The sequence below is a fragment of the Helianthus annuus genome, chromosome 6, assembly GCF_002127325.2.
Source record: "Helianthus annuus cultivar XRQ/B chromosome 6, HanXRQr2.0-SUNRISE, whole genome shotgun sequence".
Taxonomy (NCBI): Eukaryota; Viridiplantae; Streptophyta; class Magnoliopsida; order Asterales; family Asteraceae; genus Helianthus; species Helianthus annuus.
This window is the reverse complement of record NC_035438.2, coordinates 70,581,057-70,608,589: the sequence shown is the minus strand read 5'-3', so window position 1 is coordinate 70,608,589 and position 27,533 is coordinate 70,581,057.

Genomic DNA, 27,533 nt, shown 5'->3' with positions numbered 1-27,533 from the left:
CTAACATATTGGCTTTAGGTGTAGCCCAGCCGTTCCAGGTCATTACAAAGCCACTCGACGGGTTCCCGCTTGTGACACACAAATCCTATCTAATGGTTTAACATTAAAAGTCTACTAATTTTCCAAGTGCCAACCCCACCCATCTTGACCCGTCTTCATTCTGGTATTTCTCAGCAGCGCCAAAAGATGCATAAACTCTACCCATGCCTCCCCGGTTGTCGGCTTGTTCTTCCGTGCCAATCCCACACAGTCACCTCCCCTATTTTTTTGTAGTTGTCCGCCACCCAAGACCCTTTGTTTAATGCCATTCTGTACATAATTGGATAGTCATCCATAAGGCACCTGTTCAGAATCCATACATAAACAAAATCCTTACATCAACGACATAGTCTAATTTTCAACATAATGCACATGTGCATATAAGTTAATACAATATCATTTTCAATCAACATGATGCACATGTGCATATAATTTAATACAACATCATTTACAGTCAATATAATGTACATGTGCATATCATTTAATACAATATCATTTACAAAGTATAAACAACGTTTACAGTCAACATAATACCTTTAGTCACAAAATCGAATGAATTGCAACTCTTGATGTTCTGTATTTGTAGGTGCTGTACCAGTCAAAGTGATGTAGACATAGAGTCAAGAATCTGAATTTCAAACCCATGAAGTGTATGTCGACTTTCAACATCACATAATTCTGTGACTATCAACGGGATTGACAACAGATGGACCACCAAAGTCGGCATCAGATGTTGTATGAGGATGATATTCAGACAATATATGAGGAGGTTCATCGGATATACGAGGATCGACACGTGATGAATCAGAAGACGTCATATGCCGTTGTAAACATCGTGCCGACTGCAACCGCCGTGAAATAATGAACACGACTATCTATATGCCGCGAAAACCACCGTGCACAGCTCTCTGCCGCCGTGAACCGCCGTGAATGCCTCTCAGCCGAGTGTGAAGACCATGAACTGGTGCTGGTGAACTAGTGAAACCCTAAAGTGGAGATAACAATGACATAAGGAAAAAAAAACAGAACGCGTGTGTTTTTTTATAAACATAATATAATTACAAAAATGATATGTGTTCACACTGGTTACAACATGAATGTATTCAACATCAACTTCAGGTATCCAATATGGGGTGCCATTGGGCGTAGAAATTATAGCAGCCTTAATTGTTCCTGAGAAAATAATAAATAAATGAAAAATGGTCAACATGATGAACAGATAAATAGTAAAATTGTAATCAAAATGCGCATATGCATTGTCAGATAATATATAATGTCATAAGTTATTTTTCATCATAATGCACATGTGCATAAATTTGTAGTATAATATAATTTATAATATGATGCAGTTAACACAATGCACATGTGCATATATTATTGAGTAATCATTATTTACAACATAATATAACTATGAACATGCTGCAAACGTGTATATCATTGAACAAATCACAATTTACATAAAATGGATATGGAATACCTTTAGTCTTAAACAGAATGAACTGTAATTGCTGATGCTCTGTATTTGTAGGTGCTGTATCAGTCGAAGTAGTGTCAAATGACAATGAGTGTTCAGATATATTAGCATTCCCAGAGGATAATATAACGTTGTCTGATGTTGACATGGAATCAAGAGTATGTATTTCAAAGCCATGAAGGGTGTGTCGACTTTCAACTGTTGTAGACACAAGTTTGCGACTTTCACTCTGTTTGATAGCAGAAATGGGATTGGCAGCAGATGGACCACCAAAATCAGCATTAGATGTATGAGGATGATATTAGAAATTGTTGGATGAGGATCATCAGATGCGTTAGGTTCAACACGGATGAATCAGAAGACGCCATATGTCGCCGTAATCAGTATGACGAATGCCTCCACTGTGAAATAGGTGGGAGCGACCGTTTTTTCCTGCCGTGAGACCACCGTACACTACTGTACACCGCCGTGAACAGCGGGTTCACGCCGTCGTGTCAATGTATCGATGCTGCTGATGCCGATTGTGGATTTTGGAAGACGTGAATTGATGAAACCCTAAAACAGGGGAACACTTACAGAACCCTAATAAAAATTGAAGGACGTGCGTGTTTTATGATACAGTATAGTATAATTACAAGTTTGCCATGTGTTCACATTGGTTCTCGCGGTTCTCGCAATAAAGGGTGGTTCCTAACGGATCCTTCTCCTATATATATATATATATATATATATATATATATATATATATATATATATATATATATATAGTGTGAGGTCATTGAGGAACACTAAAAAAGTGGGGAACAGTGGGGAACTGACTCAAACAAACTCCGATTGGACTCATTCCAGCGGCATTGGAACCGTCTCGTCGAACCCTAACTAGGATCTCTTAACCCTAAACCCTAAATCATAACCCCTAAACCCTAAATATATTAGGGTTTGGCTTTTAGGGTTTAGCCTTAGGGTTTAGCTTTAGGGTTTAGAGTTTAGCTTTAGGGTTTAGCTATAGGCTTTAGCTTTAGGTTTAGCCTTTAGGGTTTAGCTTTTAGGTTTTATAGTTTAGATTTTACGGTTTAGCTTAGGTTTTAGCCTTATTTTTTAGCTTTAGGGTTTAGAGTTTAGGAGTTAGGATTTAGGGTTAAGAGATCTTAGTTAGGGTTCGACGAGCCGGTTCCAACCCCGCTGGAGTCCAATCGAAGTTCGTTTGAGCCGGTTCCCCGCTGTTCCCCACTTTTTTAGTGTTCCCCAATGAACATTCCCCTATATATATATATATATATATATATATATATATATATATATATATATATATATATATATATATATATATAGGGTAAGGTTCATGCGAGAACCACCCTTATTGCGAGAACCGCGAGAACCAATGTGAACACAAAATAAAATCTAAAAAAAATCAAAAAAGCACTCAAAATTTTTTTTTATTTTTTTTAATATTTTTTAACAAAAAATCGCTATATTTCGTTCCATAAAAAAAAAAAAACTTTTTTTTTTCGAGTAACAGTTATCCATGCACATGTGCATATGTATCATTACTTCAACAAATTCGGTAATACATTATCAGGAATAGACAATTGCACTTTAATTTACAATACCATTAGTAATACACTACTTTTTACATTACCAATATTCAAAATGCACATGTGCATAATTAGGTATAACCATGATATAACGTGTTTTGATACAAAAAGTTTGTGATTTTGAATGGAGAAGTAGACCCATATACATGTTTTTTGGTTAGTTATATCTAGTGGTTGATGGTTTGGGATAAGTTGTCAATTTTTTATGTAATATGTTGATTGGATGGTATAAATGGTGTTTACATACATGTAATAAAGTGAAAATATTGTTAATGGTATTGTATTATGGATGGTAGGAGGTAATGGTATTGTATTATGGATGGTAGGAGGTAATGGTAGTGTATTATGGATGGTATGATAGATGAAAGGGAAAGTGTATTCAAAGTGGTGTACCAAAACACCTTATTTCATGTTGATACATATAATGCACATGTGCATTTCTAATATTGGTAATGTAAAAAGTAGTGTATTACATATGGTAGTGTAAATGAAAGTGCAATTGTCTAATATATGTAATGAATTACGGAATTTGTCAAAGAAATGACAGAAATGCACATGTGCATGCTTGTGTATTATGGATGGAATGATAGATAAAAGAGAAAGTAGTGTACCAAAACACCTTATTTCCTGTTGATACATATAGATGCACATGTGCATTTCTAACATTGGTAATGTAAAAGATAGTGTATTACACGTAGTAGTGTAAATGAAAGTGCAATTGACTATTATTTGTAATGAATTACGGAATTTGACAAAGAAACGACACATATGCACATGTGCATGGATAACTGTTACTCGAATTTTTTTTTTTTTGAAATTTTTTTTATTAACAAAATATAGCGATTTTTTCAAAAAAAATAGTAAAAAAATAAAAAAAAATTTTTTGGGTGTTTTTTAGATTTTTTTAGGAATTACTGTTTGTGTTCACACTGGTTCTCGCGGTTCTCGCAATAAGGGGTGGTTCCTAACGGATCTTTGTCCTATATATATATAGGGATGGGTTATATGAAAAACCCCATCTTTTTTAAAAAACCTTGGAAACCCAACCTCATCCATTGATTTTGTTTCATCCAAGTAGATCAATGGCTGAGCTTTTTTTGGTGTCCTTTACATTTAAATAAAACCATAAATTAGAAAAAAAGTAAAGGAGAAGGGCATTTAAGGGATTAAAAATCTGACTTTTCTCTCACTCACATCAACTTTATTTCTCTTACACACACATCTTATCTCTCTCCTCTCTCCTCTCTCCTCTCTCTTCAATCAAGATCATGATGAACACCAAACACAACTTTCGATCTTCAAGTTCAGATCTACATCGTGTGAAAGAGAAAAATGTTTGAAGATTGTTGTTTTAGAGAGAGAACGAGGACAGGATGAATGTTTTTAGAGAGATGAATTTTTTGTTTTAGAGAGAGAAACAACAATCTTCATCATGTTCATCTATAACACCAAGAACACACATACAAGTGTGTGAGAGAGAAGAAGTTTGAAGTATGTTGTTTTAGAGAGAGAACGATGACACACGCACAAGTGTGTGTGTGAGAAGAAGGTTTGAAGATCTTCTTCATGTTTATCGGACGGTTATAGATCCGGTAAGTGTTCTTGAAATATCATTTCACACTTGATTTTTTTGTTGAAATGGTTATTAATATGTTTTTGTGTGCTGAAAGTGTTTTAGTAATGGTTGTTAATATGATTTTGTATTTTAAACAAATCAAAAACTTTAGGATGAGATTTTGAACTGGTTTTTTTGTTGGTTTGGTTGCTTGTTAGGGGCTTTTAATCTTAACAGTAACTGTTTTTTTGTTGGTTTGGGTTGCTTGTTTGGGTTTTTGATCTGAATAGTAAGTGTTTTTTTGTTTGGTTGTTTGATTCACAGACCCATGCCCATAACATGTGTTAAGCCCCCTGTTAGAATGTTATATAACGTGTGTTGATTTACAGAAACAAACCCATAAATATATTCAATTGACAAAGCTGGATGGATGTAGGCGAAGTTAATACGTGTTCTAGTAATGGTTAATGTTCATGTATTTTAAATAAATCTAGAACTTTAGGATGAGATTTTGAACGGGTTTTCTTGTTGGTTTGGTTGCTTGTTTGGGGCTTTTGATCTTAACAATAATTGTTTTTTTGTTGGGTTGCTTGAATTACAGAGACAGACACATAACATGTGTTAAGCACCTGTTAGAATGATATATAACGTGTGCTGATTTACAGAAACAGATCCATAAAAGATATTCAATTGACAAGCTGGATGGATGAAGGCGACGTTAATGCGAGGACATTGAATAAGTCACATCATTTGGAAAAGAAGTCTTCGTTCATTTATAATATGTGTTGGTGGTTCATGCTGTAATAGAACACCATGATGTAACGTGTAATATGAAACGAGCCATTTATGGTAACACATGTACCGGTAATTTTGGAATATATAATATTGTATTCATGTATAAGCTAGTGGTTTACAAAACACCATGATGTGTATATACTGATCTAATATGTGTTACAATTTGTCTGTTCGGAACATGTAATTGCTTAACATGTGACAAGGGTGAAAACAGTCGACGGGGGCGATGAGTTTAATGGGGAGCTTAGTTAATATCGTAATCTTGTTGTAACCCCACTTGTATACATATGATAACATGTAAGCATCCATTATAACCCGACTTATATTCATGTATATGAAAGTGGTTTGCAAAACACCATGATGTGCATATACTGACCGTAACACGTGAACAAGTTAACATGGAACATACAAGTTAATATCGTAACACCGTATACCTGAATAAAATGTGTTAAGCCTCTGTTATACCTGAATACATGAGTATAAGCTAGTGGTTTCCAAAACACCATATGTATATACATACTGTAACATGTGTTAAAGTGACTGAAAATGTATAACGTGTGTTAAGCATATATTATAACGTGTGTTAAGACTTCCATAATAGATGAATAAACTACAATAGTAACTTAACAACAACAGAGTAAACATGATATAACGTGTGTTAAGCCTCTATTATAACATGTGTTAAGACTTCCAGAATGGATGCATAAACTTCAATAGTAACTGTAACAGTAGAGGTACAAATACGGGCGCCTCCACCATTATAATCTTGTTGTAACCCGACTTGTATTCATGTATATGAAAGTGGTTTGCAAAACACTATGATGTGCATATACTGATAGTAAAAACGTGTACAAGTTAATATGGAACATACAAGTTAATATCGTAACACCGTATACCTGGGATAAAATGTGTTAACCCTCTGTTATAATCTTGGTTTAACCTAACATGGTGTCATGTATAAGCTATTAGTTTCCAAAACACCATGATGTGTATATACATACTGTAACATGTGTTAAGCGACTGAAATGTATAACGTGTGTTAAGCATCTATTATAACGTGTGTAAAGACTTCCACAGTGGATGAATAAACTCCAATAGTAACTTAATAACAACAGAGTAAACATGATATAACGTGGGTTAAGCCTCTATTATAACATGTGTTGAGACTTCTAGAATGGATGCATAAACTTCAATAGTAACTGTAACAGTAAAGGTACAAATACGGGCGCCTCCAACAGAAAATGTGTTAAGTCTAGACCGTTTTAACATCGTGTACTAGAGAAAATAAGAAGAGTCTCACATTACATATTACTAGTAAACAAAAATACATAGCACTAATACGTGTTACGTTGTACATGGGTTTCATGTCACATGTAACACATGCATGTCCTGAAGTTCAAACTATAACACGTGTTAGTTGTGTTGTGCTGTAACATAAACATGGTCATGATCCTTAAGCATCTGATCCACGTTTGACAAAACCAACGGTCCCGAGAATTGGATCTTGTTTCCCTTGTATCCATCACCATCCTAATAACAAAAAGATAAGATAACCGTTAAGTCGTTAACCACACATAACTATTAACACATTCATAGCCAGAAAATCTTTTTTCTCAAACAACATCACAACTTTTTAGCTAAATTGCAATCTTTTTCTAAAATAAAATCACAACACAACCAAAAATCAGTTCATATGCAAACCAAGCATAACTTTTTAACACAAAAATAAAAACCTGTAAATTACATAAACATTTACCCCTTTTAAGAACCATTTTAACACAAAAAACAGATCTTCATCGTTTTAAGAACCATTTTAACAAAAATAAAAACCTGTAAATTACATAAACATTTACCCCTTTTAAGAACCAAGCATAACTTTTTAACACAAAAATAAAAACCTGTAAATTACATAAACATTTACCCCTTTTAAGAACCATTTTAACACAAAAAACAGAACCATTTTAAAAAAAAAACAGATCTTCTAGAACGGTTAGCAAACTATATATGGACAAACCTGGAGCATTAAATTCTTCATCGTTTTGGAAGTCGCTGCAAAAGAACCGGTTTTGGAAATTACGGACCGGCGACATTAATTCAGAGGTTGGTGGATTTGTCTCCATTGATATTAATGGAGATGCTTGCTACTGTGGTGTAAATAAGAAGATTGATGATTCTCTGATGAGAGATGTAGAAGAGATAAAAGGGAAATATGAAAAAGAAATATGGGGATGGTGAATGTATACGATTTGATGGCTTGATGGGCAATTAATGAAAAGGTCATCTCATAATTCTTGGGGTTAAAGCAAATTACTAATATAACCTTGATGTAAAATTTAAAATCATGAGATCAGATCAACGTGGCAACATGCTAGCCACATATATAGTTTGCTAAGTTTCTTAAAGAAATGGGGTTTTTTACCAAGCATTATCCTATATATATATATATATATATATATATATATATAGGCCAGTTAACGTACAACACGGCTTAACATACATCACGTACGACAGATAATTACGCGTTCATTTGAAAATCACGCACGTTATAAACTAAAAAAACCCAAATCACGCATGTTGAAAACATTAATCACGCATGACGAAAACATTAATCACGCACGTTATCGTACCTGATGTACTTTAAGCCATATTATATTTTACACTTTTCCTATATACACACACACACACACACACATGTACACCGAACATGCAACACTTAGGATATATACAACATATATTACACACAAGTTCATCAAACCCACTAAACATATTAAAATATATGTATATCTACATATATATTCCTAACATTCGCAACATTTAACCAATTTTCATGCAACTCATGCAACTATGAAAATCACCTACAAGAACATATTTAACACCTAACCAAATAAACATATTTCACCAACAAGCATGAATATACATCTATTTATCAACAATCATCCACAAATTGTCATTTTTTACGTAAAAATACTAAACACTTAAGTAGTTTTTTGGAAAATTAATTCCAACGATTATATATATATATATATATATATGAGTTTAAATTATAGAATTTTTATCCAAATACCTTCCAAGTGTGTTTGTATGACGTGCTTAGAAAGTAACAATTAAATTAACACAGAACACAACCGAGTTTTAAGGTTAAAAACACTAATACTAACTACACACGTTCTAAGCAAGCGTACCTATTAGTATATAGTATAGCCTAGGTAAGTACCCAAGTATCAATCTGTGGACACTAAGATCTATTAACGTATCTCTTTCGTAATATCTAACCTAAGTAACTTTTAATGATAAAAAAACACTAAACAACCTATTTGATTAAGTTTAGAAAACAGTGATGAGAAAATAACCAGTTAGTTAGGTTGAGAATCATCTTAATACATTTGCAAAATAGTTTATTATGGTTGTTAGGGCATGAATTTTATATTAAGGATCATCTATCCTGAGACTGGGCCTGGATCAAGGATCCTTAACGGATAATGTAGGGAGTCTGAGGATCCAAGATCCTTACTATTAATTGTGTTTTTAACAGTTGTCTCTTGTGTTTTCAGTTTACAATTGCAGGGACTTGTGGACTGAGTCATGGAGGGAATCTCGGAGGAATATGCTTCTAGTTATGAACGTGCATAAAGCTGATGACCGTTATGGTGATCATGGATGGCTTGCATACTTTTCGGATAGTTAGTTATCAGGATATTTTCTATTTTTTAAAGGGGATAACAAGCTATTTTTAGGAACACAATTACACTATTAGAACTCTCTGAAACCTGTTGGTGAATACACACACAAACACACTAGAAATCATTGTATTGAGCTTGTTATCATCTAAAGTTGTAACCTTTTTTGTTTAATATAGTTGATAGTGATAGTTTTCACTATCCGAGGTTTTTTATGCCGGAGATCATTCATTAATCAAGGGCTTTTTCATCGTATAAATCCTTGTGTTCATTGCCATTTTCATCCAATTGTTGTTCATACATTTTTTCATATAACCAAGCATCCAACCTCACAAAAATCAGATTTGGTTACATTATCCTTGTGTGATTTTTGACCAAAACAGTTTGGCGCCCACCGTGGAGCAATCGGTGCTTCATCTTTGAAAATTCTGTTCATTTCATTCATTTTTGTCCATTACCTTCAACCACATGGCTTCTCAAGGGAAAAACACTTCGAGCTCCATGCCGAAGATCACCTCATCACAGGGCATTCCACCTTTGCTGTCACACCCCAAAAACGTCACAGCGGAATATAAAACGTAGTGGTGACCGAAATTGGTGCCCATTTATATCTTGTCGATTGATGCATTTAATTGTTGCACATTTTAGTATATTTTAAACATAAGTTATTTAAACATTACGTTTTAAGACACGACACAACAACATAGTTAAGTTGTCCTTGATACTCGCGGATCTTATTTACATACGTCCCAGAAAGTTTGAAAGTCGTCCAACATTTTTAAACAAAACAACATGCATCATTCAAACACAAGATACGCCATGGTTCCCGAAGCCAAACTCAAGTACCTGTAGAACACGTTAATATCAAGTGTCAACACAAAGGAAGGTGAGTTCACATATTCATATTCAAACAAATTATTCCAAAGGAAAACTTTCTGATTAGATGTTTATTTGAAAACATCCATATAAATTTTAGAAAGTCCATTTTTCTTCCTTAATAAATTCCATGGGTCCTTCCGTTACGGTTCCCCCATCCGACAATAATATTCTAACCCAGGTTTTGTATATTAAATTATCGTGTTAATTTTTCAGACTCGTAATGTTAGCTAGACAATATGACCTATATATTAACCATGCAGGGATAATCAAAGCTAGGCAATAAACATAATTTAAATTCGTTCGTTTGACTTGACACGGGGCGACTGGTCACAACGGGGTTGTCAACCCGATAGATCTACCAACAATTCATCGCGTGCAATACTTAAATGATTAAACAACATCATGGGTGCAGGCTCCTCTTTGAGAACAATATGATGTCTGCCTCACGTACAATATATATATCCTACTAATATGACAATTTAATACACGATGTTGTACGAATCCCCTGATCCCCTCCCTTGAGACCAGGCCGGCATCCGTCCCAACTTTACGGTCTGTTTCTCCTCGGAAACACCGTATCATCCAAATTTCCTCCAAACATTCATTCATCAAAAACATTTTATCTCGAAACGTATGATTTATCAAACCTCATATATTTTCAACGAAAATATATATTTTATATTAAAAGGTATGTTTTAATCCAAAAACGTTATTAAACCCTTTTATTTGCGTGTTCTACCACCAAAACATACACAAAGCAGTAAAAAGAGGGGTTTAGTGACACTCACCTTTGGGTGCGTATTTTAAATAGCGCAATCCCAGAGATCGATTTCTACACGTCCTAACATATACATACATACACACACACATATATATATATATATATATATATATATATATATATATATATATATATATATATATAGGAACGATTTTAAATCAATACACATAACACAAAAATCTTAAGTTTCTCCATTTCTTAGAATTATCACATAACTTTGAGATTTCTTGAAAAGTTATCATTTTTTTGATTATGTTGGCTCGTTAATATATATATTTATGATTTTGCGACTTGAACATATATATATATATATGTATATATATATAGATATATATTTATGATTTTGCGACTTGAACGATTTATTGGTGACCATTATTGTGTAAATCCGTTAACTCTCCCGTTTATACGCAATATATCTACGATTTGCGCATTGTAATATTTATACATAAATGTTTATATAATTTAACATCTAAACATGCGAAATCTTGTTAACTTATCTATTTTGTTATTTTAAAAGCAAATATACATAAAACATCTCATAAGTATCAAATTTCATGCTCGACAAACCAGTTACGCATTTAACGCGATTTTTACCATTTCTACCGCACAAAACGTACATGCATACATGCGTAAGCTAGATTTATAATATCATGTTAAAAACTTAACATATTTTCACATTGTCATTTTAAATCACATAACACATTTTAACACATAAGGTTTACCCAAATTTTTCCCACACTAGTGTATATTGAAAAATGCGTATTTTAGCGTTTCGGTAACAATTTTCGAGCGTCGGAAGTCACGTATGACCAACCAAACACCAAGTAAACTTAAAATTAGTCAAAATACTTATTTTTAAACTAAAAACATCAGTTTACTTACTGATCTAAATCAGTTTTATAAAAATCACTCGAAAAGACGATTTTGACCGTTTTACCGCATAGTTTTGCGTTAAACGTTACTATAATAATCCCAACTCGAAAAGACTTGATATTTTAACCCAATACATGTTATTTACTGATTAAAAGAGTGATTATATTCAGATTAGTGCAGTTTTTGTGTAAGTCACATAAATCATGCGATTTCACGTATTTTACAACCCTTAATGCACCAAGTACAACATGCAAGACTAGTAGACTTTATGAAAAATTTCTATGTCATTAAATACTTCAAAATAATCATACTTTAGTGTTTATATTCTGATCAAAATTTATTTTTATCAAATCATGCTCAAATGATCTTTTCATGCTTTCATATCATCATGCATGTCCATGTATGTGCATCTAATGCACCCATATCATATCATATCATACATGGACTAAATCATATATATCATGCATTTAACTCATGTTCAAACATTCAAGAACATCATCTAATCATCTAATCATAAATGCAAGACACACATATTCTTTCATAACACCTTTTTGATTCATGCATGTAACAACCTTTCAATAATCTCATTAATCAAGAATCAACAAAATAAAAACACAAATATTCACCCACATATACACAAACTTTCGGCCATACATACATATGTATACACTCATTTTTTTTTCTTTTAAAAACCCATTTGTCTTAGTTTCAAGTTTTGTGATTAAACTCAAGAACAAGAGAAACTTTTCACTATCATTTTATCAACAAGAATCAAGAACATTTTTAAAAAGAATAGTTTTATACCTTCAAGATTCAAGTGGGTTTTTGAATAAAAAGATGATATGATGCTTGGTTTTTGCTCAAATCTCCTTGAAATCACCTCCAATCCTTCATACAAGTTTGAAAACACTTTGAAATGTCTTCAAATCTTCAAGAAAGATTTAAAATTCTGAATTGTGTGTGTATGTAGAGGTGTTCGGCCGTAGCTTTTATAGAGAGAGAGAGAGAGAGAGAGAGAGAGAGAGAGAGTGAAAGATTGTGTTTTGTGAGTGCGTCTTGGTAAATGTTTGATTATGGAAGATTCATCATCTTTTATGGTTCCAAGGAGCACATGTGGCACACATGGAAGGGAAAAGAGTGTTGGTGGGCTGCCATGAGGTGCCATTTCGTCCCTCTCTCTCTTTCATATACGATTCATACATATACATACATATATATATATATATATATATATTACACATATATAAGCTAAATACTGGTATTTTACTAGATACCGGGTATTTTATCTAACGTTTTAACCCGTTTTAACGCGTTTTAAATTATTCTTAACGCTCTATAAAAATAAACTCACCAAAATATTATTGAACAATATTTTGTTTGCCGGGATTGGCGACGTTGCCGGTATTTGGCAGTATGCGCGCTGTGCTGCGCGTTACGCGCTTAAAATCACAAAAATAGGGATTTAAGCGTTTTTATTTATTTTTATCATTCTATAGTAATAAACTCATCAAATTATTATTAAAATGATTATCAGTTGCCTTGACAGACTGTGTTGACAGTATTTTGTCAGTATACGCGCTGCATCGCGCGGTACGCGCTTAAACTCGAAAAAATAGAGTTTCTTAGCGTTTTAATTTATTTTCCTCACGAATATGATTAAAATTACTACTCTAATCATAACAGACTATTTTTAGGATTTTAACACTGATCGGGTGGTCACCGACGTTCGTTTCACGTTTTAACCGTTATGCGATAAGCGTTTATCTTATCGTTGCCAACATAATTTTTACCAAGGTTTAAATTTACCAACTCATTAAATTTCACAAATAAATATCATAACCAGTTAAATACAACCCTGTTACCTATTCACAACACATGTTACAATTGTACGGTACGGCCTGAAAAGCCGGGTGTCACAGTCTCCCCCTGTTTAGGAAATTTCGTCCCCGAAATTTTACTCTACAGGTTTTGTTTTCGCACAAGCTGAAAACTGTAAAAACAAACTTGATGAATATGGTCTTGTAGTTTATGCGAGAAACTTTGATTCTTACTAAGAATCTTCATAGACCTATATTACACACACCCTCAATTCCTAATCTCACATCTCAACGCTCTCCACCCTTTCCAAGGTTCAACATTTACAAGCACTTAATCAAGAAGATTAAGTCAAAATTCCACTAATTCGGGTTCTACATACGTATATTTACATATACATTACCCTGTACCTAAGATAGTCTAAGTTTACACCCGATTGATCCAACTCGAGATGGGCTCTCGAAAGAATCAAATCTCATAAACTCGTCTTCGTTCCATCTTGCATTCATTTCAGATATCCACAAATCGCCAAATCAATAAATCGCATACACGTCTAGAATGCTGTAATCGCCTCTCCGGTTATTAGCATAACTCTTCTAGCTATACGTATTGCCTCTACGGTGCTTCGATAAACTTCCGTTTATCTTCCAAACAAATCTCTTTAAAGAACAAAATCAGTGTATTATCCATTATACACTTTCTCAACTGAACCCAAACAATACATCATCTACACTACTCCATCCTTATGGTAGCTTGAGCCTATAAGCGACTCATCCAACTCAAGATGGGCTCTTGAAAGGACCAAGTCAATGTGGCTCAGCTTTTCTTCTCTCTGCTAAACCTAATAGCACCTCTGCAAGATAACTCCTTTAACAGGACCAAATCTTCAATCTGGAATCGCAATAATTTCCTTCAATTGTCCATGTAATCCTTTTGTCGATCAATTGGCGAATTTTAACCTTCCCTCTATCTAGGCAAATCCTGTCGCTGGTTTCCTAGATAACTCGGGTCTGTTAATTGTCCTTTGTCGCGTCAGCTCAATAAAGTGGCGATCAATACTTCCATCCATGCAAGGCTTCAAACGGAGCAACCTAAATACTAGCGTGTTAATTATTATTGTAAGATAACTCTGCCAAAGGCATGTGAGTATCTTAACTTCCTTCTGAGTCCATCATACACGCTCCCAACTTTTCTTTCAAGGGTCCGAAAAGCTTCCTACTATCTTGCCGTCCAATAAATTTCCCTTTTCCTTTTGGGCTCATTAGTGTCGAAGGCTGCACTAATTTAGAGAAATCCTTAATAAATCTCCGGTAGCATCTAGCTAGTCATATGGATCATCATACTCCCGACGGGGTCTTTGGCGCTCCTCATCATTCACCAACTCCATAGTTAACTTCAAACTTTACTCATGATTCTCCTTGGTTCGCACATAGGCAAGTATGTCGTCGATGAGTATTATCACGAATTTATCCGATTAGGGTTTCCATACCCTGTTTATGAGATTCATGAATATAAATGGCGCATTAATTTAGTCAAAAGGCATGACTAATAACTCGTAATGGCCATATCGTGTTCGAAAAGAAGCCCTCGGAATATCATCGTCAGTAACCTTCAACCGATGATATCCTAATCGTAGGTCGATCCTCGTGTAGCAGCTGGATCCCTGTGGCTAGATCGAACAAATCGTCAATCCTCGGTAAAGGGTACCGATTCTTGATAGTCAACTCATCCAGCTTTCTGAAGTCAATACACACCCTAAAGGATCCATCCTTCTTCCTTACAACAAAACAGGTGCACCCCTAAGCAAAAAGCTTGATTGAATGAAACCCTCGTCTAGCAGCTCTTGAAGCTGATTTGACATTTCTTTCATTTTAGACGGTGCTTAATCTATAAGGAGATTGTGCAATTAGGCGCAGCACCGGATGCCAGATCGATTCGGAATTCGATCTGTCTTGCAGGGGGCAATTCAGATAAGTCCTTTTAGGAAAACTTTTGGATAATTGCGAACAATAAGAATCTTTCCAATATTCCTACATTCGGCTTTCGTATCTACCACGTTAACAAGGAACGCAGGATAGCCTTTTCGTAACAACTTGAACATCCTCCTAACACTGACGATTCTCAACACTCAACACTCAACACTCGACACTCGACGCTCGACTCGGTCAGTCTCCGTGAACAACTACCACCTCTCTACCGTTATCAGGACGAGATATCCTAGCTATCTTCTTCAAGCGATAGTCCCTACTTCGTTCTCGGGAAATCAATCCATCCCAACATCTACGTCAAAGCTCCCCAGCTCCACTGGAAATAAACCAACACTAGAACTACGATCACCTAACTAAATATTGCAATCATGAACGACCTCATCAGTAACGATAGCAGGATCGTCACGTGCTTTTCCAGCATTCATTTTGAAAGCTTTACCTTTGGCATTCTGACCCTTCATTTTCAGACACACTCTCTTAAAATGTCCTTGCTCACCACACTCGTAGCATCCCTCGAGCGTAACTGCATCCAACGTACTCTTAGCATAGCACTTGCGAGTCATATGTCTAGTCCGACCACATCTGGCGCACTTTCTCCGCTCATCCCTGTGAGTCTTCTTCTCAAAACTACTCCTGCCATCCCTGACATTATCCTTTCTAGAATGGCTAGAACTGGCTACATACGCCTTCCTTGAACTGCGTTTCCGATCATGCTTCTCATCGGTTTCCTTTCTCAAACTCTCAGACTTTTGCTTTCGCGAATCCCCAGACCTAGGCTCGAAATGCGGGATTATTTGAATGGTCGATCCGCTGTGACGACCCGACATCACGCATACCGTTTCCACGTCATTGCATAGGGTACCAGTAAATGATCTTGGGTTACAACCCTGGATTGTTTCTTGTAGGATCGGGGAATCGATCAAAACGAGTCGATCAGAAGAGTTCTAGACCAAATCAGAGGCGGAATTCATTGATTTGATCTTCATTCAGCTTGATATGCACTTAGAAGTAGATTAACTGTCGATTGTATTGATATAACACTATTAAACGAGCTGGAGACACTTCGGCAGAGCTTCTCTACCGGAACAGAATGTTACAAATGAAGAACCAAGACCTCCTATTTATAGGAATGGCCAGGTCGCACGAACCAAGCAAGTCCAGGTCGCACGAACTGCCCAGTTCGCACGAACTGGTCACTTCGTGTGAACCTGCTGGTTCAGACCTGTTTCCCATTTCTTTCATACAACGTGTCTTGGTCTATCTATTCTATTACATGACTCGATACAAGACGAAGTCAGCAGACATATGCACTAACAAACTCCCCTTTGGATGTTAACGAGTCTTCAGTGTATTGAGTCTACAGTCTTGATCAGTCTTCACGCTCTTTCCAAAGTATCTTTCTCTATAAGCATCCTCATCAATCTCTCTCTTCTTCTATCAGAATCTCAACCTGGCTTTATCCTCTCTCTAATTCTCTTTATCAGGTCTCTTGATTCCTTAAGTTTATCAGCATCAGCAGCTTCTATCTCGAGCTTTGTTCCAGAATCTGATACTGGCTCTTTATCTTCAGACTCCCCTTTCGATAAGCTAGGATCGCAGTCTGGAATTCACAATCTACAGGCTTTCACATGTTCAGGAATATCTCCTGGCTCTGCGTAGTAACAGAATCAGAAATCTGGCTCTAATCTGCATACGCTTATGCGGAAATCCTCAGGAGTCGAAACATAGTTCTTTTTAAAGCTTTTTACCTGCACAAACTCTACCCAAAAGTAAATTTCACAATTGTTAAAATTTAACAAATTTAGAATCCACTTGTAGATATCGTTTAACATTTCTCAAATAAACCACTTGTATTCGTAACACACAAATTTGGTTTCAAATTAATGAACCATTTAATCATTTCAAAATCATTTCTCTTTTCAAACAAACTCCCCCAAACCATTGTTGTTCATCATGTTTAGCACTTGGAATTTTGAAAATCAGCTTTTCAACATCAGTTGTCGAAAATAAGCTGAAATAAAATCTTCTTGATTTTTCAAAATTTTATGCTAAAACACATTCTTTTTGGATTTTTATTTTTAATGAAAAGCAGTAAAGAAATATTTACAGACAATATTTTTGTGAGTTTGTGTAAGAGGATCATATCAGTTTTTGAGACAAATCACTAACACCGTTGACCTTTTTAGACTTTAAGTTCTAAACAAATTCACTTCTGATTGTCAGTATTGTTGTCCACTTAAACCTCTACACAAGTTTCAATCGATTCGAGATACGAATTAGTGTTTTAAGGACTTAAACTTATTCGCGTGTCCCACCTCAGAATATTCTCCCGTATCAAAATTCCCTAGATTCAGTCTTATAGGTGAGTATACCAATTTGATATCTGTAATCTGGGTTAGTGCGAGACCTTGAGAGCTCAGGTATGAACTTCCGTTCAGTCAAAGAGATGAAGGCTCGACTTTAGGTGTGTTCCCTTCAGAGAATCTTTTCTTCAACTGCAATTGATTCATATCATTCAATATTTTTCAATTTTTATGCAGAGGATAAGCTTTTTAAAGCGCATAAAGTATTATACGAGGTCTAGGCCATTGCTTCCGCAATATCAGAAGATCAGGTATAATACCCCAGATATCAAACAGTATAAAGACCTAGTATCTCAGAATCAGGCAATCTCTCAAACAAGATTTCGGGGGTTACCCATATATCCGAGAGATGTTCCCCACGAGATAAGTAAGTATTGCTATTTAGGTTTATATCTAAAATTCAATCTACTAGTCGTGCGAAGTCTACTGGCACATCATCAGTGAGACTTGTTTAAAAACATTTTGACTTTCCATTTCTTTAGCATGTTGTGATAGTCCACTGATGTACTATCATTTCCTCTTTTTCACAACAAAACTCGTACTAGTTTAAAAATCAAAAATGAGTTTTCAATGTTTTTGTTTTTTTTAGATTTTATCATGTTTTTAGATTTTTCAAATTTTCAAAATTTCTAAATTTTTTTTATTCCCCCTAAAATCAAAAATATGTTTTAATTTTTGATTTTCTGGAAAATTTGAAAATAAACTGTACAAATAAACTGATAAACTGATGTGAATTGCTTCAATTCGCCATCCTCTTGGCTTAAACAATCAGAACTCCCCCTGACAACAAACTATTTTACCATTATGATTTCAAAACACTTAAGTTTGTTTTAATCAAAATGGTTTTTCCGGAAAATTAGTTTTGTTGATCATTTCACAAACATGGGGTTTCATCACATTGTTCTTTTAACCACTTGTAAAAATTAACACTTTTCCCTTTTCTTTAACCACTTGTATGAAAGTTAAATCAAGTTCAATTTAATGACCTTGATTAACCACTTGTAGGAACAATTACTTGTAGGTTTTTCACACAAACATTTTTCAAGAATGATAACACTTGTAGGTTCTTATCAACAATACCACTTGTAAGTCTAAATATCATAGTTGTGACTTTCTCAAGAAAGATTCCGATTCATGCTCCACGATTACCAACTTGGGAGCTCCGGCAAGTTAGGATTTTTAGTTAAAGAGATTCACCTAAGCCTGACGGTCCTTGGGTGATTCTGAGTCATCATCGGATTCCGAGTCATCACCACTCGGTTTCATTCCTTTCTTGTTCTTTTCATTCTTTTCATAGAATTCCTTTACCCCTTTGACCTTCCCGTCAACCATTTTTTCAAAAATATTTAGAACTTTAGGGTTAAAGGCTTTTTCAACATCAAATTCTTTCTTTTCTGAAAAGAATTGATTTCAAAATCTCAACTTTGCCAACTTTTTGTTTTAAATTTTCAGTCCACCATGGTGGAAAGTTTGCATCATCCATTGTCGGTACTGACTTTTCTCTTTTTAGCTCAACTTGTGGCTCCTCTGACTTTGACGAGTCAGATTCATTGCCAGAAAGTGTCTCTGATTTCTTAACAACCCACTTGTGGTTGTTCTGATTCACTCTTTTTTTGTAAAATCTTTTAGAACACTTACCAACCTCAAATTTTGAATTTTAGACATTTTAAATTGTTCGGTTGGTGGTTCATTATCAACCAACTTTTCTTTCAATTTTTCAGAGACTCCCTGTTGTGTGTTGGTTGCCTTTGGACAGTTCCAGGTGATGTGACCAACTTTTTTGCATTGGTAACAGGTTCTTGTCTCCTTCTTCTGAGTAACATCATTCTTCATCCCCTCTTGCTTCTTAGCAAGGAATTCTTTGTTTGTCTGGTTTCTGAACAAATTCTCTTTTTCTTCTTCAGAAGATGTTCCTGAAACAAATTTAGTTTTTGGTTTATAAATTTTCTCATTTTTATAATTTTCTGGTGGAATAAAGCCTAATCCTTTCTTTTTGAAATTACTGTTATGGTTTGGTTTCTTTTGATAATCAGAACCAGAACTGTAACCCTTTTTCTTGTTTAATCTTTGTTGAACTCTTGAAGTGTATTTTTTAGGTTTTTCAGTAAGATTTACATCTTTTATTTCAGAAATGTTAATTTCTGTTAATGTGAAAACCTTGTTAATCATTTCAGTTTTAACACCTCTTATTGGAAATTCTTCATCAGAATATAATTTGTCAGAGTCATTCAAAGCATTTGCTACTTTGAATGTTTCGTCATTCAAATTATTTTTTGATATCAGAAAATGATTATTGTAAACCCTTTTTCCCTTTTCAACTGTTGGACTTGAAGTTTTGTCTGATGAACTCGAATTTTCAGATTTAGACTCTGACTTTGATTCTTCATCTTTATCCAACACCTGATCGACCACTTTCTTTATTAACTCAGACTCATGATCAGTGTCAGACGATGTGAAAGTGACATCAATGTTATCTGGCAATCCATCTGAAGGTTCAGATTCCCACTTTAAATTGGTTGCTTTTTTGACTCTTTCTGAATTAGGATTTCGTAGAGAATATCCTTCTTCAAGCGGAGGTGGACACCTTGTATAATCGGTACTATGTTTCTTACCAGTATTCTTTTCTTCAGATGTCTTTTCTTCAAACGCTTCCATGCCTTCTACTATAGGGTAAATCCTGTCAATCACGTAAGAAGCACATGAATAACTTTTCAATAACCTGTTTACCCTCTCAGTTTCTATCCTCTGAGTTTCCAATTTTTGTTCAAGTTCAGCACATTTCTCAATGTACTGATTAATGATTTTCTGCTTCGTCATAAACGCTCCATTGAGTATCTTCATAGCTATCTCTTGTTCATTTCTTGACTTGTTATATTGATTCATAGCTTTGTTTAAAACATCATAAGATTCTTTCAGTCTGTTCATGTTATGAATCAATTTGTTGTTGTGTCTTTTCACAGTATCACAATTCTCACACTTCTCAGGTATCTTTTCAGTATCTGCTTCCTTCTCAACCTTGATAGCTGGAATTTCTTTAAACTGCTTCTTTAATACCTGAACATTTTCCTCAGGTTTGACCTTTTCTTTAACAGTTGCCGCCTTATGATTCTTCTTTTTCGCAGCTTGTCTTTCTTTGATCTCTTCCATTTTACCTGCAAAATACAAATTATACCTATTAGGTGAATTTTTTTTTTTATAAAATTCAAGTTTTCGAATTTCTTCACTATCATCATCACTCTCTTCATCTGATGAGTGATCAAAGATTGGTGCTTTTTCTAAAGCCTCTTCTGTTGAAACTGGTTGTTCTTCTTTCTTTTTAGGACTGTATTGCTGAGATTCGTAATAAACATACGTCATTTCATCTTCAGCAGTTGAATCTTCAAAAATATGAGCAACAAATGCTTTAGAATCTGAAGTTCTGTTAGGATCATAATTATCCCAATTAAAACCTTCTGGAATTCTTTCATCATCTTGATGAACTAGATAAGATTTCCTTTTATGGTTCTTCGATCAGATCCTTCCTAGCATGTGAAGTTTGTGGTGATTGTTGTTGATGCGGAGCAACTTGTTGATAGATTGCTTTACAATGATAATCATTGTTGCCGAATGGATTTTGAGTTCCACTTGCTTCGCGATTAGTGCATTCTCGCTTAAAGTGCCCCTTTTCCCTGCAACGAAAACAAGTAACTTTAGATTTATCAAAGCCTAAAGGTGAAGTTCCAACATCACGGAAATCATCTCTTCCAATGATCTGTTTAAACTTCTCAGCTCTTCTCAACACACTAGCCATACACCACTTTATATCCATTAGTTCCATTTCCTCAGCATCAATCTGATCGTAATCCTCTTTTGTTAACATAGGATTTCCGATCTTTCCCGCAACCGAACTCTCATATGATTCTAACACTGTAACCAATAAAGACATATGACCTTTGGCAACCTCTTCCGAGAAATTCTGACCATTCTGAAGATGTAATGCAATATTGCACTGTAGTACTTGGCCATTATTGGTTGCTGAAAAATTTGGATCAAATGATGGATATGAAGAGAATCTATTATTGTTGTTTGATTCTTGAGATGACCCTCCAGAAGAACTGTTTGCGTTAAATGCAGTTTCAATCTTTGGTGCAATGTTGGTCTTATCAACCGTACTTCCTTTGTAATACAGACCAATGTCCTGTTCACCATTAGAATTCTTCATTTTCTCCATCGTCCGTTGTTCCATCTCTTGAACTTCGAGTTTTTCAATAAACTTGCTCAGCGATAGATTCACAAATTCACCATTATTCTTCAAAATCATAAGATACGTGCCCCACACATCTTGTGGTAACGCATCGGCCAACTTTTCAACCCATTCTTCTCTATCTTTCTTGATATCCAATCGCTTCATGTTAACCACCAAATTGCAATATCTTTCTATAATCATTTTGGTGTTTTCAGTTTTCAATCCACGAAATAGATCAATTTCTTTCTTCAAAAGCGATTTTTTGTTCTTGATCATATCTAAGCTTCCAACAAACTTTGTTTTTAGTGCTTTCCACATTGAGTGTGCACTTCCGTTGTGTTGCAATAAAATCAAGATGTCTTCCTGTAACATCCCGAAAACGGGTTGGTAATCAAACCCCGTTAATACTAAAAGACGGGTAAAGTACCATTAGTGGTAAAAGTAACCTGGAAAATATTAGGATTTAAATAAATAATCCTAATATTAATTAAAAAGCGGATAAGAACATTCAAGAGATGAAATGGATAAAAGGCCCGAGTTAACGGAACTTAAAATAAACGGGTTTAGAACTCCCGGGACTCACTGAGTTAACTAGGGGTAATTAACCTAGTTAATTATTTGTTTAAAAACAATAAAGAAGCATGGACTAGTAAGTCTTTTATAAACCATGGGTAATTGAGGGACCAAAGTTGGACAATTGCAAAGTTATATTATTAAAACAAAAAAATTTAACACCAAACACACACTTAAGTGTGTGTCTGGTCAATTAGAACACAGGGACGACCAGAGCTTGCTCTCAAACCCTAGTTTGTGCAATTTGATCAAATTGAAGGTCAAGATCAACTCCAAAACGAAATCCGAGCCTAGATTGGTGATCTCAATTGCAAGGGGTCATAAGGTATGTGAAACTTGATAGAAAATCTCTACTTGAATTTCTGAGCAAACCTAGAGAATTCGAAATTGATGGTTGCATGTTGGTTATTTTGATGAAATAGGGAATGATATAATGTCTAGGGAGTAAAACCCTAGTCAATCACATGTTGAAATCATGCTTATTTCTTGTGAATTCACAATCACCATTGAAGGTGATAAGTGGGTGTTGTAGGAACATGTTAAACACTAGAATTTTAATTGTTGTTCTAGTGTAATTTGAGTTCTAGGAAGTAAATTCAGATTTTGTTAATGTGAAAATTGATGCAAACATGCTTAGTTGATGTTAATCATGGCTAAATGACAAGTATTGAGCTTGATAATAAATTGTGAGAAATCATGCCCGCAAGGTGTTTGTTAAAATGCCTAAGTGAATGTTTATATGTTGAAATTACGAATGAAACGCGTAATTGCCTTGTTTGACTAATTACGTGAAATAAGGGTTAAAACGGGTTCTAATCATAATGTTGATTTAACTTAATTATGCCTATTGTATGATTTAAGATAGTTGACCTATAAAAGTCAAACTAACCAATGATAAAGTCGAATAGTGGTTTCGACATAGAAAATACGTAAGGTGGAATAGTCGTGAATTGAAATGACTAATCTAACCACCTTGTGAATGATGATAGTTTGTCGTCTAACGAGCTAGGTGGAGGCTTGGGAAAGAAGCGGTCAACGAATCAAGCACGAGAAGAAGCGTATTCGGATGCTAGGTAACTAGAGCTTAAGCCCCTTTACATTATTTGCAAAGTTACTTAATTTCAAGTATTGATATGAATGCTACTAAGTGGTTGGTATATGATATTCCGACACGATTCAATGAGAGTCGGAATGAGGGAAAATGGTAAGAAATCATGAATTATAGTAAAAAGGGGTAAAATGGTAAATTAGTCATGTAATGACGAATAAATTAAAAACGGTTTTAAGTAAAACAAGTTCAAAGGAAAACCGGGATAGGTTTAAAGGGTGAAATGGTAATTAAATACCATCTCATACGGACAATTGGTCAATTAGACTAAATGGGTCAAATGGTGTGGTTAACACCATTTGACAATTACATTTGACAAATCGCTTGTTGAGTTTTGTAATCACAGGAAATGACATAAGCATGCGTTGCTTTAACTAGAAAGATTTAAAGCAAAAACGTTATGTAAATAGGTCAATACCTTGACCCGAGCCAGGTACGCATAAATAAGCTTTTAGTTAAACATATAATCTATGGTAAAATATTTAACGAAAGTCCTTTGTCGTAGAGTGAAGGACTAAAGTGGACCAAAACACCCTTAAAGGGTATATTGGGTAAACGACCCATAGGGTTGTTTAGGAACTTGCATCAAGATCATGGAATCATTAGATATGAATAAAAGTTACAGGAATACATATTCATGGGTCAAATGCATAAAAATGGTCATTTGCGTAAAAATGACCAACCGATGGGTAAATTTTGGGATAATAGGTTAGTTATGCTAAATTCCACCATAAAATAGTTGTGGTGGAAGATCATTTGATAAATATTGCGAAAAATAAGATGCTTAGAAATAACGAGTATGGAATTATGCGAAAAAGTACTTAAATACCTTAACCGGTCAAAATATTGCATTTAAGTACAAACGGGTTTAAGAATATACATAAACTCGTGAATTTGAACCTAATATGATAGACAAGATTGAAAGTATAAGATTATTGTGAATCTGGGATCAAGCAAACATGTGGTGTGATAAAACGCATGAACGCGCGTCAAAACTTTTGTAAAAGGTATTAGTCGAAGGACTTAAGGTCTGAAATTTTGTTATGGGCCGGATGTGGATTTCAACTTCATAAGATGGAGAATTAATTACGGACGCGTAGGCAAAAAGAATCGGGTAAAACGGCATTAAAAACGAAGAGAGTTATGATCGTTCCGTGAAATTCGGGTTATTGCTGAGAATGTGCAGCAACATATAAAACTTTCTGCCAAAAGGGGGCTAGGTGGGGCGTCTAGCCCCTAGGCGTGACGCCTAGCCCCCCTGAACCTGAAAAAACGTTTTAATTTGTTTGTTTGACCCATATAACTTGTTTAAACTTGTTATTTTAACTATCAAAACTAACTTTTAAGTTGGTTTTGATCATAGGTGATTGCCAAGAGTGTCCGGATGAAGATCAAGCTCGAAGAAGAACCGAACACGATAAAGTTAAAAGCTTCTGCGTGGCGTTTCGTCGTATCATTTAAACGAAGAATTCAATTACATTAAGTTGTTCTTTTTTTTTAAATTGTAAAAGTTTAATAAACTCGTATTGACATACTTACGTGTAATCGTAAAAACATGCATTTTTACGAAACTTATATAAAATATTGTATTAAACAAGCAAGGGTGTTACACTTCCTTAATAGTTTGTTGCAATATACTGATCATCATTTTTTCACTTTTGTATTTCTTTTTCTCTTGATCATCTAAATCTTTAATAGCAACAATCTCTCCGTATTCTTCAATCGGACTAACATATCGTTCTTCAGCACATTCCCAAGCTTCTAAGTGATTGGCTTGAACCCAATTTTCGAAACGTTCCACCCATCCACTATACTCCTCGATATTCATGAGCTTAGGTGGTTTTTGCATGGTGCCCATTTCATTCTCTAAGTTCACGTTCTGAGCCATAGTGATTCGGGTAGCAAATGCGTTGTAAAATTCGTTTTCCATGTTTCAGTACGAAAAATTCACAAAAACAGATTGTTCAAACGAACTGACGATTTGAAACGAACTGAAAGCCACAAACGACCTGACACTTCGTATGACCTGAATAGTCTTAACCCTCCTCGTGCGAACTGGATTCACAAACCAAACGATCTGAACTTAAACTTCTTCGTACGACCTGGATTCTGTCAACTCGTACGACCTGGATTTAACTCACACGATATGGATCTAAAATCAAACCGTGCGACCTGAGATTTGAACTCAAGCGATCTGAACTAAATTTTCACGCGACCTGACTACCTTCAAACGACCTGAACAGATTTTAAGCGATCTGGACACCTCGTGCAAGCTGAGTGAATCAACTCGTGCGATCTGATTTGATTTTTGAACGATCTGAATGATGTTTCACATGATCTGGTCCATTTTATCAAGTTTTAGGTTGATTTTAGTTCTGATTTGTTCAAGGATTGATTAAAAGTCAGTTTTATGTGTTATATGTGAAAATCAGGTCATTTTAACCGTGGATTCGTTGAAATTTTGAAGAAAAAGTGTAGAAAGTGAGTAGAAATGAGAAGAAATCACATTTATCCTTGAAAACAAGCTGAAATGGTAAGAACTCTTCCTCCTGTGCTCTGATACCACTTGTAGGATCGGGGAATCGATCAAAACGAGTCGATCAGAAGAGTTCTAGACCAAATCAGAGGCGGAATTCATTGATTTGATCTTCATTCAACTTGATATGCACTTAGAAGTAGATTAAATTGAATATAACATTGTTACACGAGCTGGAGACACTTCGGCAGAGCTTCGCTACCGGAATCAGAATGTTACAAATGAAGAACCAAGACCTCCTGTTTATAGGAATGGCCAGGTCGCACAAACCAAGCAAGTCCAGGTCGCACGAACTGCCCAGTTCAGACGAACTGGTCACTTCGTGTGAACCTGCTGGTTCAGACATGTTTCCCGTTTCTTTCGTACAACGTGTCTTGGTCTATCTATTCTATTACATGACTCGATACAAGACGAAGTCAACAGACATATGCACTTACAGGAACTACTAAACTTTATCATTAAATTTCCGATCTGTGTCCCACCAAAACCATGAGCATCACGTCCACGTTCCTGGCCATTATTTTGGTTAGCAACGCGCTGTTCCATGGCAGTATTAATGTGTTGGGCTATGAGTTGTGCCAAAGTAAGAGGTAGTCCAGAACCCTATCTTTTGGCGGCATTTCGTTATTACAACATAATATCAACATAAGACGATGTCCAAAATAGTTCAATCATTAAATGCTAGTGGACCATACATTGCGCATGTATAATATCCACGTATTAATGAGAATAATTCTTAAATATTAATAGAAATTACAAAGCTTGTTTTTAGTACGAAGACTAATCAAAATTTGGCATGTCTACATCAACACCCTCAACAAGCCTATATGAAATTAAATGTCTGAAAATTTGGCAAGCCATAAAGGGTTCATCGAATGAGACATACAAAACAAACAACAGAAACAACCAACAAACAATCCAAGTCTTCCTAACAAGCTCTTCTAGCTCATCATACAGTCCATCTGTCCCTCTAAGTCTCTCATTTTGCCCTTCGTCGTCTCCAAGTCTCCGCATAACGTGGCAAACTAACGATTGCAGTGAGAGCGATTGACCCAAATTCCTTTCTGCTTCTTTAAAGCGGATGCTGTCTCAGCTCTCGAAGTCGAATGCGATCTTTCCAACGGGTCGAGTCCTCTTCCTACGGCGAGTGTAGACTTAAAAGAGGTGTAGCAAAACACGTGACTCGAGTAACGGAATAGACGATTCTGTAACAACGGGTGAAACAATCTCAAGTGTAGGCTAGACAATATCGGTGAG